At 37.5% G+C, this 16,414-nt stretch overlaps 1 protein-coding gene across 2 annotated transcripts in view; it reads right to left on the bottom strand.

The window, feature by feature from the left end:
- Positions 1-16,414, bottom strand: part of NECAB3 (N-terminal EF-hand calcium binding protein 3) — a 99,248-nt gene that overhangs the window by 20,780 nt on the left and 62,054 nt on the right. The window lies entirely within an intron of this gene.

Here is a 16,414-nt window from a genome sequence, read left to right as displayed (position 1 = left end):
ACTTTGAGTAAACCAAAATGTAGAAGAGAAATATAGATTGAATTATTATATCAGACACAGTAAGCAATTACTGCTGGTGCATGTTTGCAAAGAAAAAGTTATAAAGAATCAAAAGATTACAAAACAGAAGCAACTGAAAACTGAATTAATGACCAGAAACTCAGACCAAAATGTACACATGGAAAAGTGCCCAGAACCCTAGATAGCCTGATCTCCTGTGGTTGATATTACCTGGGTGCAAAATAGTATGATAATACAACCTGGACAAGAGCTGGCAGAATTTGGAGGAGAGCATTTTGGAAAGGGAGGGCAACAGTACAAATACTGTGAGCAATACTGTGATTGTGATGGGAAAACTGAGATGTGATGGGAAAGAGGGAGTAAAGTTTCTGAATCTTGGGAGAAAATGTTCTTCCAAAGGATAGAAGAGCAACAGAGGAAGCATGTTTCTTGAGTCTTCATCAAGACTTTTAAACACTATTCTATGTTAGCTCTCAATGGCAGACTGAGACTAAAATATATTGATCATGCCATCAACCTATGCAAATGTCTACAGTAAAAATAGTTGGCTATGTAAACTGGCTGCCCTCTAATTTCATGGCTGCCACTCATGATTGATGGTCAGGAACTTTAGAAAATACCACAATTTGAGGATGATAATGATAAAATGGAAATACCAGTTGGATCTAATAGAAACTAAGGAGGTTCCAAATGCTTCCACGTAACTGCAAGTGAGGAAGAAAAAGTTCCATGATTTTATTTATGCAACCTAGCACTGCTACCATTGATGTATTTCTTTTTGCCACAATAACCATTCTTAATTTTTTAAGATGCTATAAACCAAGAACATTACTGTATATTAAGTTTAAAAATAAATAAGTAGCAAGATAGTAACAATGAATGTAATATAGACAGTGACAGTACGCTGTAATTAGAATTAAACATTCCTTAAAAATCAGCCACCTAGTCAGTTTTAGAATATTCGTTTGCAAAGGTTAATTGATTAATTATAAGCAATCCCAAGACCTGAAACCAAATCTAAATCAAGTGTATCTCTCCCCCCCCCCACCCTTATTTGTATTCCACCTGTATTACTTTTACAGATAAACCAAGGGGATTAAGATATTCAATACTCCTTCCTGTGGTCCCTATAACAACCCTGTGAGGTGAATTGTGCTGACAGAGAGTGACTAGGCCAAGGTCACCCAGCTGACTTTTATGGGTAATAAGGGACTTGAATTCATGTTCTCTTTTTTAAAATTCTGTGTACTGAAAACATAAGTTGATGGCAGGAATAATTTGGAAGTCCAAACATAGGAAGTAACATACCTGCATGAAAGGTGTGTGTATAAATATGAATATGAATAAAGAAGATAAGGACCAGATGAATTATGAGATACCAAAAAGTATTCTGAGTTAAGGAATGGAGAAAATGCCAAAGCACTCACAATGAATTTTAAGAAGAAAAAAGAGAGGCATTTCCCCAAAGAAATTTTGCCCCATGTAATTTCTTTGAAGATCTTCATCAATCATTAGCATTTACCTGTTAATTGTTCTGAAGTCCTTTATATTCAGTGGAAAAGGAAAGGAGGAAGATGCCTCTTGATTTATTTAAAGCCAATGCACTGCCAAGCAGCAAACGGCTAGCTCCAGCATACTTCCACTATGACCACAGGAGCTTTCCGTCCTGCTATTTTTAGCCTTATAAATATGCTAATTGATCCTTTCTTCCACCTTCTCTCTGCTTTCAGAATTCTATTTGTTGGAAATATAATAAACATACATTCCAGCAATGGATACATAACAATCCTACCTCACAAGAGCATTTATGAAATTGCTGCTTATTTTTCTCATTACTGGTAGTAAAGAAATGGAGAAAGCCAGGGAAGTTGATGAAAAATAAAAAAACATAGAAAATGCTATGTGAATACATATGACAGAATATGAGTGTCTAGAAAAGTGGTGTTTTACTTGGATATTTAATATGCTGTGGGTGGGTGCTGTGGGCAGACACCATGGAGTACAGGCAGGCAAAATAAACCATTGGAAACAGGAGCAATTTCCAACTTCCTTGTGGTTTCCCAATTGGCTTTGCTTTATTGGCAATCACAATCATGTGACCTCATCTGACTGGGATGTTGTAATTGCGAACCAGGCACTAAGTGCCAAGATCATAATCACATGACACTGGGAATTCTGTGATGGCTGGAATTCCAAGCCTGATCATAAATCCCACTCCCTTCTTCCACGCTGTCGTAACTTTGAATGGTTCTGAACCACTGGTCATAACCCAAGGACAATCTGCACTATATATTTTGGTAAGCAGTGTGTAGTGTCCTAAATCAATTTTTTTAAAATTTTAACCTACAGTTTTGTGTGGTGGGTACCACTGAAAAATGAAAATTAAAGAAAAATCATTACAAATGTCTAAAAATCTCGCTTTTAAATACTTCACAGGCCAACAGACCCATTTGGAGATGTCAAGGTGCCACATTACAAAACTATATCACTAAAATGCAAGATATAAACACTCTGTGTGGGTATGTGTGTGTTAGTTCCTAACACTCCTTAATAATGGCCAGGTTGACTGGAATGGCTAAGAACTGAAATGCCACAATATCTTTAGGTTTATAGCTTATCCATTTCTAGTGTATGTGATCCATTACATCAAGCCCAGAACTGATACTCTCTCTCAGAAATGGATTTATTGGAAGAGACCTCAGCCTGTAAAAATCCAGATGACTACTAGATCAATTGCTTTATTTGTGAATGTATCCAATTAAGGCATTAGATTTATTAACCACTATACAACCTATGACCATTGGGTCATGCTTTCACAGATATTTCCTTGCTAGATTCTTCGATGCCTTCAAACAATGACAGAAATTCTAATTTACTGCATTTACTGGACAAGTTAGGATATATTCAGAGATGTATCTGCCTTGGATATATCCTGTATTGCACTGTATATATAGCACAGTCAAACATCAATACAGGAAATGTTTTATGATGTTTTGTATTATGTCAGTGTTTTATGATAACTTTTATGTCATACAATGGTTTTTTTAATGTAAAATTTGCCAAAAATTCAATTCTGGGAGCATTGGGTCCCAGATTTGGGACTCATTCTGTAAGCTGCTCATTTGGGATACCTTCGTTCAAAAATGGTTGCCCTATGAAGGTTAGAAATGAACCTTGGAATGAAACATTGTTCCTTATTTTAATTAGTAAAATGTGGAGGGTTGTCTTGATATTCTTTTTTTCTAAACTATCCAGCTTTTTCCTGCTGTTCAACAAAAACGAACTTTCCCCAGTCTCCAGATACGTTGGGGACCCTAATCAAGACCATCATGTTGGGAAGGCCATTTAGTATAGTTTAGCTATGATTACAGCCTTAAAGGGCTTGGTAATATATACCTCAACCATTGTAAGATCATCTAGTGAAGTTGCATGACATCATAATTGTTCCTGGTGTTAGAGCACCTGATTCAGATAGAGCTGGTAGCAACATTGCTAGAGCTGCTTCCCAAGGAGGAAAGACCACTAATTTGGAGGTATGATGGGAAATAACACCTCCCACAGGAATGTTAAAAAAAGTAAGCTTGAAAAGATCACAGACCAAGAAAAAACCAGAGAAAGAAGAGGATTCGTCATTTTCCTTAAAAAAGACCAGGCCACTGTAAGTACTAGCTATTTATTTTGTATTTTTTGGACATGTTATTTCTAGTTTTCCATAACTTCCTCACAAGTCAGTCTTTACCTGTATGCCCTACATTCTTTAGATACACTGATTTCAATTCTCAGAATTCACCAACCAAGATGTCTGTGCTGAGAATTCTGAATGGTGATGTTTTTATTTCTAGTTGTGCACCTTGAGAAAGCATTGTAACATTGGCCTAATCAGAGCAGAGAATTATCACTGCTGTTGGAGGTGATGTGAGTGGTTACTGTGGCTTCTTAGTGATGGCCAAAAATCTCCATCAGATATATACTTAGTTGCATAGGAAAGTATATTTTTCCAAGCTATTTAGACTATGCCTACAAGATTTGGGCATATGACCAATTGATGCAACAGAAATACAGAAAAATATTCTGCCATCTAGTCATTGTCCAGAATGCTGCAGCCCATGTTTTATGGCCCTAGTCTGGATTGCATTTTAATCTTTCTGATTGTTTGCACTTGGCTTCTAAGTTTTGTTGCCTTTTGCATTTCATGACTCTTATCTATATTTAATTTTTTGAGACCTTTCTCTTGAAAGTTTCGGTTGAACGGGATGTGAAAAATAAATAATCAAGATGTGTATTTGTGCTGTTCAGAAAATGAGATAAGCCCAGATCATTTTTGACTCAACAAAGCATCAATACTGTAATTTCTGCAAAACAACTTATCTTTGTCTTGATCAAGGCGCTTGTGATGTGGAAGCCATACAGTTCACCCTTTCTAAGGCAAGGAGGCACAAGATTGAACAAAGAAACAACATTGTTGCTTTACACCAGGGTATCAAACACAAGGCCTGCTGGCCGAATCTGGCCCACGATGTGGTCAGATTTGGCCTGCAGGGCTGTCCTGGAAAATGTAAGGGGTTGGCCTGCATCGCTTTAGTCTAGTCTACCCAATGCAAAAAGGAAACATGCCAGCAGTTTGGGGAGTTGTACCATGCTGACCAGGCCCACCCAGTTGGCCACACTCACCCAGCCCCCCGAGGTCAACCACAACCCTGATGCAGCTCTCAATGAAATTGAGTTTGACATCCCTGCTTTACATCATGCCTGGCATTTCCAGTAATGGAAGCAACAGAGGACTCTCCTCTGCTTATATAAGCACATATGGAGAAGTCTTTTTTGGCTATTGGAACTGCTAGAGAAAGCCACCAAGCAAAGCAATGTGGTTACTTTACTGTTAAACGAAGAAGCACATTGCTTGTATCTTCAAAATAGAGGGTTTTGCCTGAGCAATGCAGCATATTTTACAATGCAAGCCTTCCCCAAGTGCAGCAAGCTTATTCCTTTAATGAAAGCCCCAAAAGAAACATTGTAATAGTACAGAAGGGCCTTTCAATATTTAGCATTTTCTTTTGCCTATGTCTCTTCCAATGTGTAAAAAAGAATAGAAGTTTCTAAATAGCAGTTCTTAATAATATATTTCAATGTCCAATATTTTAGTAATAAGTGTTACCTAACATTTCATACTCTGCCCCCGAAACATAAAACAAAACTTTTATAAATCAGAAGTAAAAAGAACAAACTTTGAAACAGCATCATGTAGGAATATATATCAATTTGAATATTTAAAAACCCTTAAAATATTGATTATCGAAAGGCAAGACAATGAATTTAGGAAAAGAATTTAAAAGATGAATTGGCCTAAAAAATAGGCAAGGGTATTTCTGGCTTGAAGACTAGTATTGCTGAAAATACAATACTTAACCTACTTAAAACATTACAATTAACATGGCAGACTTTTACATATCTTATTCACTGGCACACAAACTATTTTAATGAATAGTGAATGGATCAAATGATTGTACAAAATAAGCTGCAAAGTTTCTGGCATGATATAGTAATCCAATAGCATTGAAACACTATTCAGTTCTGCATAAATTTAAATCATTTCTTAATTTGTCTGATTTTAGTTGTTCTTTCTGTTTTTATAAAGAAGCTGTCTTTCTGTTCACCAATAAGGTGGAGAAAATTGAATTCAAATTCTCCACTCTTGCATCAATCTTTGCTTGCTTTTGTCAATTTCATACACAAATGAATGAATAGAAAACTCTCCACTTGATTCAATATGCATCATTCTGTAGAAGTTTCCCAAATGATAGAATTGCTTAGAATAGTATTTGCTCAGAATACCCCAAAATTACAAATGCACTCCCACCAAGTCATAATAAAAATAAGAAAGGACACAAGTAGAAGTTGACTAGAAAATACTGTCTGGAGAGTAGGCTAAAGCATGATTTCTGTTCTATAAGTGCAACTTTTTAATATAATGTCCAGCTAGATCTTTGTCTATAGGAACAGTTAAATGACATCTTAATACTTTGTACTCATGTTATGGAGACCTAAAGAATAGGTTAGGGATATATTATATATCCATCCCTCCATCTATCCACCCATATATTGGTTAGGTTTAGTGGTTAAGGAATCTTGCTAGAAAACAGGAGACTATGAGTTCAAGTTCTTCCTTAGCATAAAAGCCTGCTGGGTAGCTTTGGACCAGTCATTCTCTCTCAGCCCAACCCACCTCACAGAGTTGTTGTTGGGAAAATATGAGGAGGAAGGTATTTGGGTTATGTGTGCTCCCTTGAGTTATTTGTAAAAATAAGAAAGATGAGACTTTAATAAAATAAAAAAGAATAAAGTAAATTAAAAAATTGCTAGGAATAAAAAACTTCATGCCATTTAATCAATCAAACTCATGCTATCAAATGACATTTTACCAATGGCTTAAACCTATTTTTCTTGTATTATATTCCTGTTTCCCTGCAATAGAGATCTATAGGCTCTTTATCTAAACTCCCCATTACAACAAAAAGTTTTTCCAGCTTTGCATTACAGATTCTGTCATCCTATATCTTGCACTGCTTTATTTTTCCTATAAATTATTTCACTCTTCTTTTATAAAGCTATTCTAAAGATTTTCCATAAATTCCTCACCTCCACTCTCCTTAATTTTCTCTGAATCACAGCAGTTGTAGCATTTAGCTTACCTTAGTTAATTCCTGAAAAATTAAATAGGGTTGGATCTGGATTACAGAGATTACATGGAAATCCCATGGCTGAAAACTAATTGGGAAGTTAAAAAATCCAAGAAAAAGCAATGATAAACCATTTCCATAAATTTAACAAGAAAACCATCTGGATGAAACACCAACTCACCAAGATTAAAGCTTAGTTTAAGGAATCCTTATCTTTTTACTCTATGTATGACCAAACTTAGAACTAAATTACTGGTTAAAATAACATGCTAGATGAGATATAAAAATGCCCCCCAATTTCTAGGATCGGATTATAGTGCAAACTAGTGACTTAAAGAAGGAATTAAATATTGTATGGCATTTTATACAGAAGAAACAATTTCTTACTTCACCAAGTCATCTTCTGGAGATGAGCCATGTATATGCATAAATTCACATCTGTGATCCTGCAGATTACAGATGAAACTGATGCATGTGTAAATAAAGGTCTGTTGGTAAAGCAACCAGAATTCACACTGTAGATTATAATCTACCTTCTACCTACTTCTATCCTAAATCTTCTAATTATTTCCAGCAGATGTTAATCAGAGCAATCAGATCTTAATCAGAGTATTCCCCCCCAAAAAATGTGAAAGTAGCATGTTAGACCAGGGGTGTCAAACTCAATTTAATTGTGGGCGTGGCCAGGGTGGGCATGGCCAGCTTAATGTCACTCGTGTTGGGGGCACCTGTGGTGGCCTGACCACTCTGCCAGTGAAAATGGGCTTCCGAGCTCTGTTTTCGGCTGCGATGGCTTCCTGCAACCCTCTGCCACTTAAAACGGAGCTCGGGAGGGTCGCTTGCAGCTGTTTCGAGCTCCGTTTTTGCTGGTAGAGGCACCACTGGCCAGTCTTTCACTGTCTCCGGGGTGGCCCTGCAGGTCAGATTCAAGCATGCTGCGTGCTGAATCTGGCCTATGGGCCTTGAGTTTGACACCACTGGGTTAGACTCTATCTAGTGCAAAAAAAGCTCCCAGTCTAAGCTGTAGCACAGGATCAAAGAGAGGCTCATGACATCTGGGAAAAGAAGGGCGCTTTATTAGGAAGATTCTGTTTTGCTTACAGGTCAAGGTAGTGCTGCTGCCTCCTCTTGGAAAACTGTCTCATGGTTCAAAAGTCCTCCCCCTGTTCTCCTTTCCCCTGGGAAACAGGGTAAATATTTACAGCCGACCAGAGCTGAGAGGCTGCCGTGGAGACAAAACCAGCCCCTCATGTCCATTTCCCTCGGCAGCACGACGAGGAGGAGGAGACTGTGAAATGCGGAAGATGCAGAGACTACTCACTTTGTTTTTCTTGGTTGAGGCGGAGAAATCAACCGCAGATGGAGATTCAGCGATTGCCAAGAATAAAATCAAACATTGGTACACCATACATCCAGTAGGCATGAAGGGACAACCTGGCCTGTGAACCAACATCTGCTGTTGCCAAATCAATGGCTGGAAATGAAAACCTCCAAAACATGGGAAGGCAATAAACCATCTTGAGCAGCTCAAAAATCTTGTCGTGTTTTGTATGGTCTTAAAGGGGTGCATAGGTGAAAAAACATACATATTTTTTCCCTCACATGCATAAATTCCTGTATTTTGTTGACAGTTAATAGCAAGGTGACAACACTCATTTTGGTCACTGATGCACTGCAATATAACAAACAAAAACTGAAAGGGGATAAAATTGAATCTCTTATTGCAACAACATACAGGTAATCCCTGGGTTATGAGCGTTCCATTAGCGAACATTCAAAGTCACACAATCAGAATCCCCTAGCATTTCTGAACAAGTCCCAAAACTAGGAATCTTGCAGCACCACGGCAATTGTTCACCCGTAGGAACAACCGCGGAGGGTCTGCAACATTCGCCCTGAATGCCAGTTGAAATGGAGCTTTTGAGGGGTGGATCCAGAGGCCTCCCTCGGCCCATTGCTGCAGGCTGTCATGGCAGAGAAGCCGGTCTTTTATTCAGATGGGGAACACTGTTTTCCTTACATCTCACGCTCTTACAGTTTCACAGGCTTCTGAATAAAAGACTCTGGCTTCTTCTGCCACCTGGGTCAGCCTCTTCTGGAGCTCTTTGAAAAGTAAATACTGGGAGGCCTACAGAAGGCCAAAGAGAGCCTCGGAGGGCTAGCTCGGGCCCACGGAGGCTCCATTTCAGCCAGCAACAGGCCAGGGGAGGCCTCTGGATGCCTGAACTGGGCTTCTGAGGGGCAGATACATCTCTCAGAAGCTCCATTTCTGTCTGCAATGTGCCAGGCTAGGCCTCTGGAGGCTTGAACGGAGTGTCAGAGAGGTGGATCCACCCTTCAGAAGCTCCATTTCAGCTGGCAATCTTCAGGACGAATGTTGCAGACCCTCTGAGGTTGTTTGTAAGGGTAAACAACTGCCGTGGTGCTGCAAGTTTCATAGTTTTGGGCCTTGTTTGGAAATACAAGGGGGCATTGATTGCATAACTTCAAACGTTCACTAAGGGAACGCTTGTAACCCAGCAATTACCTGTATAAAGAGTAGCAATAGCACTTAGACTAATAGACAGCCTTACAGTGCTTTACAGCCCTCTTTAAGCAGTTTACAGAATCAGCATGTAGCCCCAAACAATTTGGGTCTTCATTTTACCCGTTTTGAAAGGATGGAAGGCTGAATCAACCTTGAGCCTGGTGAGATTTGAACTGCCAAATTGCAGTCAGCTGGCAGTCAGCAGAAGTAGCCTGTACTACTGTGCCACCGTGGCTCAATGGTAACAATATATTTGCCTGACTCAATGTACTGCTGAAACTATTTGTGCCTTTTCCTCCATATATTTTATTAGCCAACCACCAACAAGGCTCTTCAGCTGAAAAATATGCCTACCTATGCCATAAAATTCTCAAAACACATGGCTACAGCTGTAATGTCCTTTGATCTCACCTGGGATTTGGGAAGGACTGGTACATGGAGGCTGGGCCACTAAAATTTTTGACAAGATCTCTGATGATATTTTTGTGGATAACATGAGCTAAAGAGTACTGTGGTCCAGAATACTTGCAATTGTTTGAATAATTGTGCTTGTTAAAGATGCTGCATCATCCTAGAGAGAAGTATCAATTAAAGTCCTGCAGAGTTTCATTATCAGCCAGTGCTAGTCAACAAGTTTATAAATTATAAAGATAGAATGGGATGGGATGGGATTGAATGGATACTTATTACATTTGCAATTGATTTTAAAGCAAGGTGATCAGCTAGCAATTTAGAGGGTAAAATCTTGATTTCAAATTATTCTGGCAGGCTTGAATGCTGGACCAAATCCAGCAGGATGATGTTCAATGGTGACAATATAATGCAATGTCTTGTCCTATAGGATTCCCTTCCAATTCATACATCTTTCTCCCTCCCTCTCTTCTGCCCTGCCTCCTTACGTCCCTTGCTCTCTAGCACAATTTTCAAGCTTTGACTTCTGATTGAAGTTCACTGCATTATGGGCTGTTCCTATACAATTTATAAGTAGATGAAAATAAGAAGATAGTGGGGACCAGTTTATGGAATGCCAACTATGACACATGGAAGCCTTCTTTTTCAATTGCTGAGACATTTCATTATTTTGTAACCAGTTTTCATGTTTTTATCTAGGTCATACTGATAATATTGCCACTGTTTCTATGTACAATATGACTGAATAATTGTATTATACCTGGGTTTTTAACAATAAAAAAAAATCTGAATATTCATTGTGAAATATTAAGATTGGAACTAAAATTGGATTTATTTTATATCCAAGCTTTCCATTAAGAAATATGCTCAAGTTTGTATAAATACCAGACTTCTGCATTTTCCCCACAACAAGAAGTCTTTGGAATAAGTTGGACTGAGATAGAGAAACTGGCCAAAGATTCACTCACTGAATCCGTGAGTGAGGATGAATTTTAATCTAGATATCCCATCCTAGTCTAGCTACTACATCACTTGGTTCTTTCTAATTTCTGAATAGGAGTCTACCTGGAAATGCCAAGAAAAATGTTCTTTGTGGAGAAAAGATAGAGAGCAAACTAGTTGGATAAAATAACAAACACTGTTAAGTCAGATATCAAACAATACCTTTGAAATATGTATGAAGAGCGGGGAAAGAATGCATTATAGAATCTGATGACATCATAAAAATGAATTCTTCTTGGGAAAAAAAATCAGTGGAATCTAAGAACTAGTGAGCTTGAATATCTTCATCCATCAACTACTGATTCTCAGTTTGGCTAACACCTCTCCCAAGATGCTTTTACTTAGAGGTTTCCAGGAGTGTTAAAATTAATGAGCAGATTCATGGGTCAGAATAGATTCCATCCCTTATCACTACATGCTGTGAAAATAGGTGGGGACTTAAATATTAAGAGATAATAATAATAATATTAAGAGAGAGAATGAGAGTAAAGAAGTTGGCTGAGAGTGTGAATATATAAATCTGTTCAAACAAGGATGCTCTAGATTCTAGAAAGATACAATAAAACACTGTTCATGTATCAAAGGTATGATACAACAGGTGTAAACACTCTCTGTAAGAATTTACTACTAAGAGTTCTGGAGGTCAGATAGGATGAATAATTGTTTCCAGAAGTCCTAGTTGCCTGTTGTGTCTAATTGTATATTCCCGTGGTTAAATCTCTCCTAAACTTAAATGCCACTTAGCAGTCCTTCCCTGCCATGAAGAAGGTATTAGTTCCAAACAATCTGGCCTCATAATCCAGATCTCCTGAACTGTTCAGCTTGCTCCTCCTCTACATGGTGCCAGTAACCTCCATGTGGATTTAGCAACTGAGGTAAGATAGTTTAAGCCCTACACTAAAACCAGGACCTAAGAAAAAGAGGCCTCATAGACTCCACTTTCTCAGATTCTGATTGTGACAGAACTGTGCAAATAAGATAGCATGATGTTACAGTGCCATAGGACACTACTTTGCCACAAATAACACAAGAGTTCTTCAGTCTCATGAAAATATCTGGATGGAAATACAGGATGCAAGACATACAGGCAAGATGAAATCTGCATTTATGCAGATCTCCTGGGCATCTAGGAAGGAGCATGCAGGATTCTTGTCAAGGGTTTCCTTATGTATTCTATGCAAACCATAATACTTTCTAAGAGTATAAAGGGCTATGTCATGGAGTACAGTGATATTATATCATGAATACAGAATGAGAGCACATTTCTCTGGATTCCTTGCAGTTAGAAAGGCTGCAGTGACATGTCCCTCACTCATATAGCATTAGGTGTTGTATCAGTAATGTATAAAAAAAATGTAATTGACTCCGAAGGTAAATTTACTTGAAAACTTGAACTATATTTTCAACTAGTGATTTGAATAAACATCCCATTTTGGGGAAAAAACTAACATAAGGGAACAAAAAACCCTCATAATTTTTCTAAGAATTATCAATCTCTAAATTGTGATTGGAATATTATACATTATGAACAATGCTGACAAATATTATGTCAGTTAATGTTTCTTTGGTCTATAAAATAGCATATCATTTTGCACACAAAAAAATCTTTCTGTGGGTTATATTTTGTCCTGAAACAACATGTTTTACTATTTTTTTATTTATATCATATTGAGTATATTGAGTATTTCTTCTGTAGGATTGATCAGGTATACTTAGCCTTTTTCTCAATCAAATGGTGATTAAAAGCACAGCATTTACCAGACAATAAATGCACTTTTATTTGAGACAATAAGAGCATTTTAAAAAGTTTGGCTTCTTTTCCCTTTCTTTTATTTCCCAGTTATTTTCTCATCCAGGAAATCAAGGGGACATAGTGCAAGATTATGGAGAAAGTTGCACTTGTAATAGACAATGGCAGTAGTTTCTGTCGATCAGGCTTTGCAGGTGAAGAAAAGCCAAGAATTGTGATGAAAACTGCATCTCTTCCTCCTATCTATCATCCTGCCTGTTCTGGTGAAAAATTGCAAACTCAGCCACTGAAGCATGGCATTATAATAGATTGGCAAGCCATGGAGAACTTATGGAGCCATCTCTTTTACTGCGGGTTGCAAGTTTCCACTGAGGACCATCCCATATTGACAAGTGATTCCCCTTCCTGTCCAACCACAAACAGAGAGAAGATGGCAGAGGTATTTTTTGAAGGGTTTAGTGTCCCAGCTTTGTATGTGGCCAATACTGGGTTCCTCTCACTCTGTTACTGTGGTAGAATTACTGGACTGGCTGTAGAAGCTGGGGCAGGGATTTCCCATGTTACTCCGATATACTCTGGACAAACATGTATGGGAGGTATCTATCGGTTGGATGTGGCTGGAAATGGTCTCTGCAAATACATGCATAACTTGCTGCTCAATAGCTCTAGTAATGTATATCTTCTTAGCACCTTGAACAAAAAAATGGTTACACAACTTAAGAAAAACTACTGTTATGTGTCCATGGACTACAAAAGGGATCTGCAAGAGAAAACTTGCCATAAATCTGTGAGCATTGAGACCCCTGATGGGCAGTTGGTAACTATAGACAAAGAACGCTTTTGCTGCCCAGAGCCATTGTTCAAACCCCATCTGCTCAGCCAAAGTTCTCCAGGGCTTCATCATTTGGTTTTCCAAAGTCTGCAGAAAGTTCCAGATGAGTTCAAAGGAGAAATCATTAACAATGTTGTATTATCAGGAGGTTCCTCATTGTTTCCTGGTTTTCCAGAGAGGATGTGCTTGGAATTGAATGCTTTATTCCATGGTACAGAATATTTTATTAAAATTCTGGCTTCCCCCAAAAGAAGTACAGCAGTTTGGCTTGGGGGTTCCTTGGCAGCTTCACTCAGCTCTTTCCAAAGCTTGTGGATGAGAAAACAAGACTATCAAGAGCACGGAGCAGCATATGTGCACAAGAAATTTAAATAGTAAGATACTTTCAGTGACATTCAGACTATCATCCTGTTCATTAAAATGGAGCTATAGCAAGACATTAATGGCGAAAAGGAAAAGAACAGAGTTTGTTTTCTACTTGTGATTGTTTTTTCTATTCACCCAAAATTCTGTTGATTTCAACTCTAAATATGAAGCTGAGAAGAGAGAAATCTATGGACTAAAATAGCTTCTATGCTGTCAATATTCAGAGAAGTACAATTTATTGCACTCTTACTGTGTTAATATATTCTAAAGTCAAGGTAGATCCGTTCATTATATTTTCATAACTATTTTCAGAAAGTTGAAAAAGAAGTATCCTGCAAAAAACAACTATTAGCGGCGTGAATATAATTATCTTTCATAAAAGCAGGGAAGATCTGCTTTTATGAAAGACTTTTAGCTAGCTTCATATTTGCATGGAGATTCCTCAGATACAAAGTGTAAATATTAAATATTTATAGCACATTCTCGTTAATTCAAAAAAGAAAAAAAAACAATAAAATCACCAGTATTTGAAATCATACATTGATATAGAACTAATGTAAACTAACATAACTTATAGATTTTATTCATTTAAATATTTCTTATTATATGGCAGTTTAAGTTACAGAGCAGCAATATTCAGCTACTGAAATCAAGATATGTTGGATTACAATTCTCACAATATCTAGCTATTCTTTAGGCCACTGAATATCAGGGTTTGGGAAACACTGTTTTAGCCTTTAGTCTGTCTGATTCATTTTGTTTATAGTCTATTCAAAAGTTTGTTTTCAAAACAACAGGATATTTTCATACACATAATCCTTAATTAGATCAAATAAATGATTATCCTATTCAAATAGGAAGGATTTTATTCAGATATGATTTTTATGTTATGCCTGTTTTATAGAGGAATTTCATCAGAAGAAAAATCAGGAATCTCTTATTCTTTCTTCTCCAATATATTTTGAGACTATATGAAACAGTATTATTGGAATTGTTTCATCTTCCTTTTGAATTGAACTATGATCGAGAGGAGGAATGTTAAACAATCAGATAATCAGATCAGATAATCTTCCACCAAAATTTGAATATATATCACTGTCATTTTTGGAGCAGAATACAATTGTTATTTAACTGATCCTTTAAAGCAGGCTCACCACAGCCTTTTTCATTTCCCAGAAACTTCTTGGAGAAGACAGCTTTGAACTCTTAAGATGACTGGGAAAATAGAAACCTAGAAAATTGAGACTTTACCCCCTTCTTCTTTGGAAACACAACTTTCAGCTTGCTGTGTAAAACCTAGTGGGATCCATTACCAGCAAATCAGGGGTGGGATTCAAAAATTTTAACAACTGGTTCTGTGGGCGTGGCTTAGGAGGTGGGCATGGCTTGGTGGTTATGTGACTGGGTGGACATGGCTTGGTGGTCATGTTATTGGCTGGGCGTGGCCAACTCAACATCACTCACATCGAGGCACGCATCTCCTCGCCTGGCTTCTCATGACTGTGGGGATGCTGCAACAGTCGTAAGTGTGAAAAATGGTCATAAGTCACTTTTTTCAGTGCCATTGTAACTTTGAATGGTCATTCCACACAAGCAAAGTACCAGCAAAGGAGGGGGGGGAAACTCTAGAGGCGTTCCTGAGATTGGAAGTCTAGTCCTACCAAGAATGTAATAAGGGTTAACAGAGAGGCAGTTTCTGTAAGCAACACCAGAATGTTTCCTTCCTGCCTTTCTTACAGGATTAGGCCAGTAATTTCTTCTAACAACCGGTTCTCCGAACTGTTTAGAATGTTAACAACCGGTTCTAGCGAATAGGTGCGAACTGGTAGAATCCCACCCCTGCAGCAAATACAATGTATGTAAATTATGAACATTTTTCCTACTTCATTTAGCAAATAAAACTGCTGTTGGCAATGGATAAAAAGAGAGGTATTTCATATTCTACAGTTTTCTTTTTTCTCTCTCTCATTATGATTGGTTTCTGCTTTTGTAGTCAAGACTGCACTTGGACTTTAAATTTTGTATGCAGCAAAAATAAGGCAAGGCCCAAGAAAAAAAATGTGTAGGACCAAAACCTAAAACTGATTTAATTTAAATAAAACCACTACAACTGAAAGCTGCCAATGTAACTGCTATTCGTTTATGTAATAATTTCATTTTTCCATTACATTATAAAGTATGACTAGGTAGCAACATTTAGAGGAATTATGGAATGTATATCAACAGGTTTAGAAACCACATAGAGTTCTAAATTCACAGGTGATACATTCCTTCTTCCAGGTCCATCTGAAAGATCAAATTTGTGATAAGCTAACATTCTACCATAACTCTCCATTTGGACTCCATAATTATACAGTATGTGTTATTGCTGTCTTATTGGGCCAGATTATTTTTTCATTGAATAGAAACTATCTTGTATCCACACATCTATCTTTTTCTATCATTAGTAACCTTCTACAAGCGTTCTGAAAGCCATTCTCTCTTCTGCTGTCCAATTCATGTTTCTGAAATAAGCCTATACGTTGTGTTTAGGATTACAAAAAGAAACCTGGGCCTTATGTGTATGAGAGCAATTTAAAATAGAAAAATGATCCATTTTATATACTTATAAGACTTTGGATATTGTAAATATCTAAAGATGCTTAGCTAACTGCTTCTGTGAAGCTCTGTCCCAGGTTGGAACAAATTAAACTAATTCTCCCTTAACTGATCTCTGGAATACACATTCCCATGAACACAATAAAAGCTTGGAATATATCTTAATTGGATGTCCATTATATTAAAAGTAGGTAAAGGAAGCTAATTAAAGCCATCCATAAGAATAATAT

The sequence above is a fragment of the Notechis scutatus genome, chromosome 3 (assembly GCF_049901735.1).
Source record: "Notechis scutatus isolate UNSWTSFEM ecotype Mainland chromosome 3, rNotScu1.2, whole genome shotgun sequence".
Classification (NCBI taxonomy): Eukaryota; Metazoa; Chordata; class Lepidosauria; order Squamata; family Elapidae; genus Notechis; species Notechis scutatus.
The sequence above is the reverse complement of the archived record's forward strand: the minus strand, read 5'-3'. Positions and strand labels throughout refer to the sequence as shown.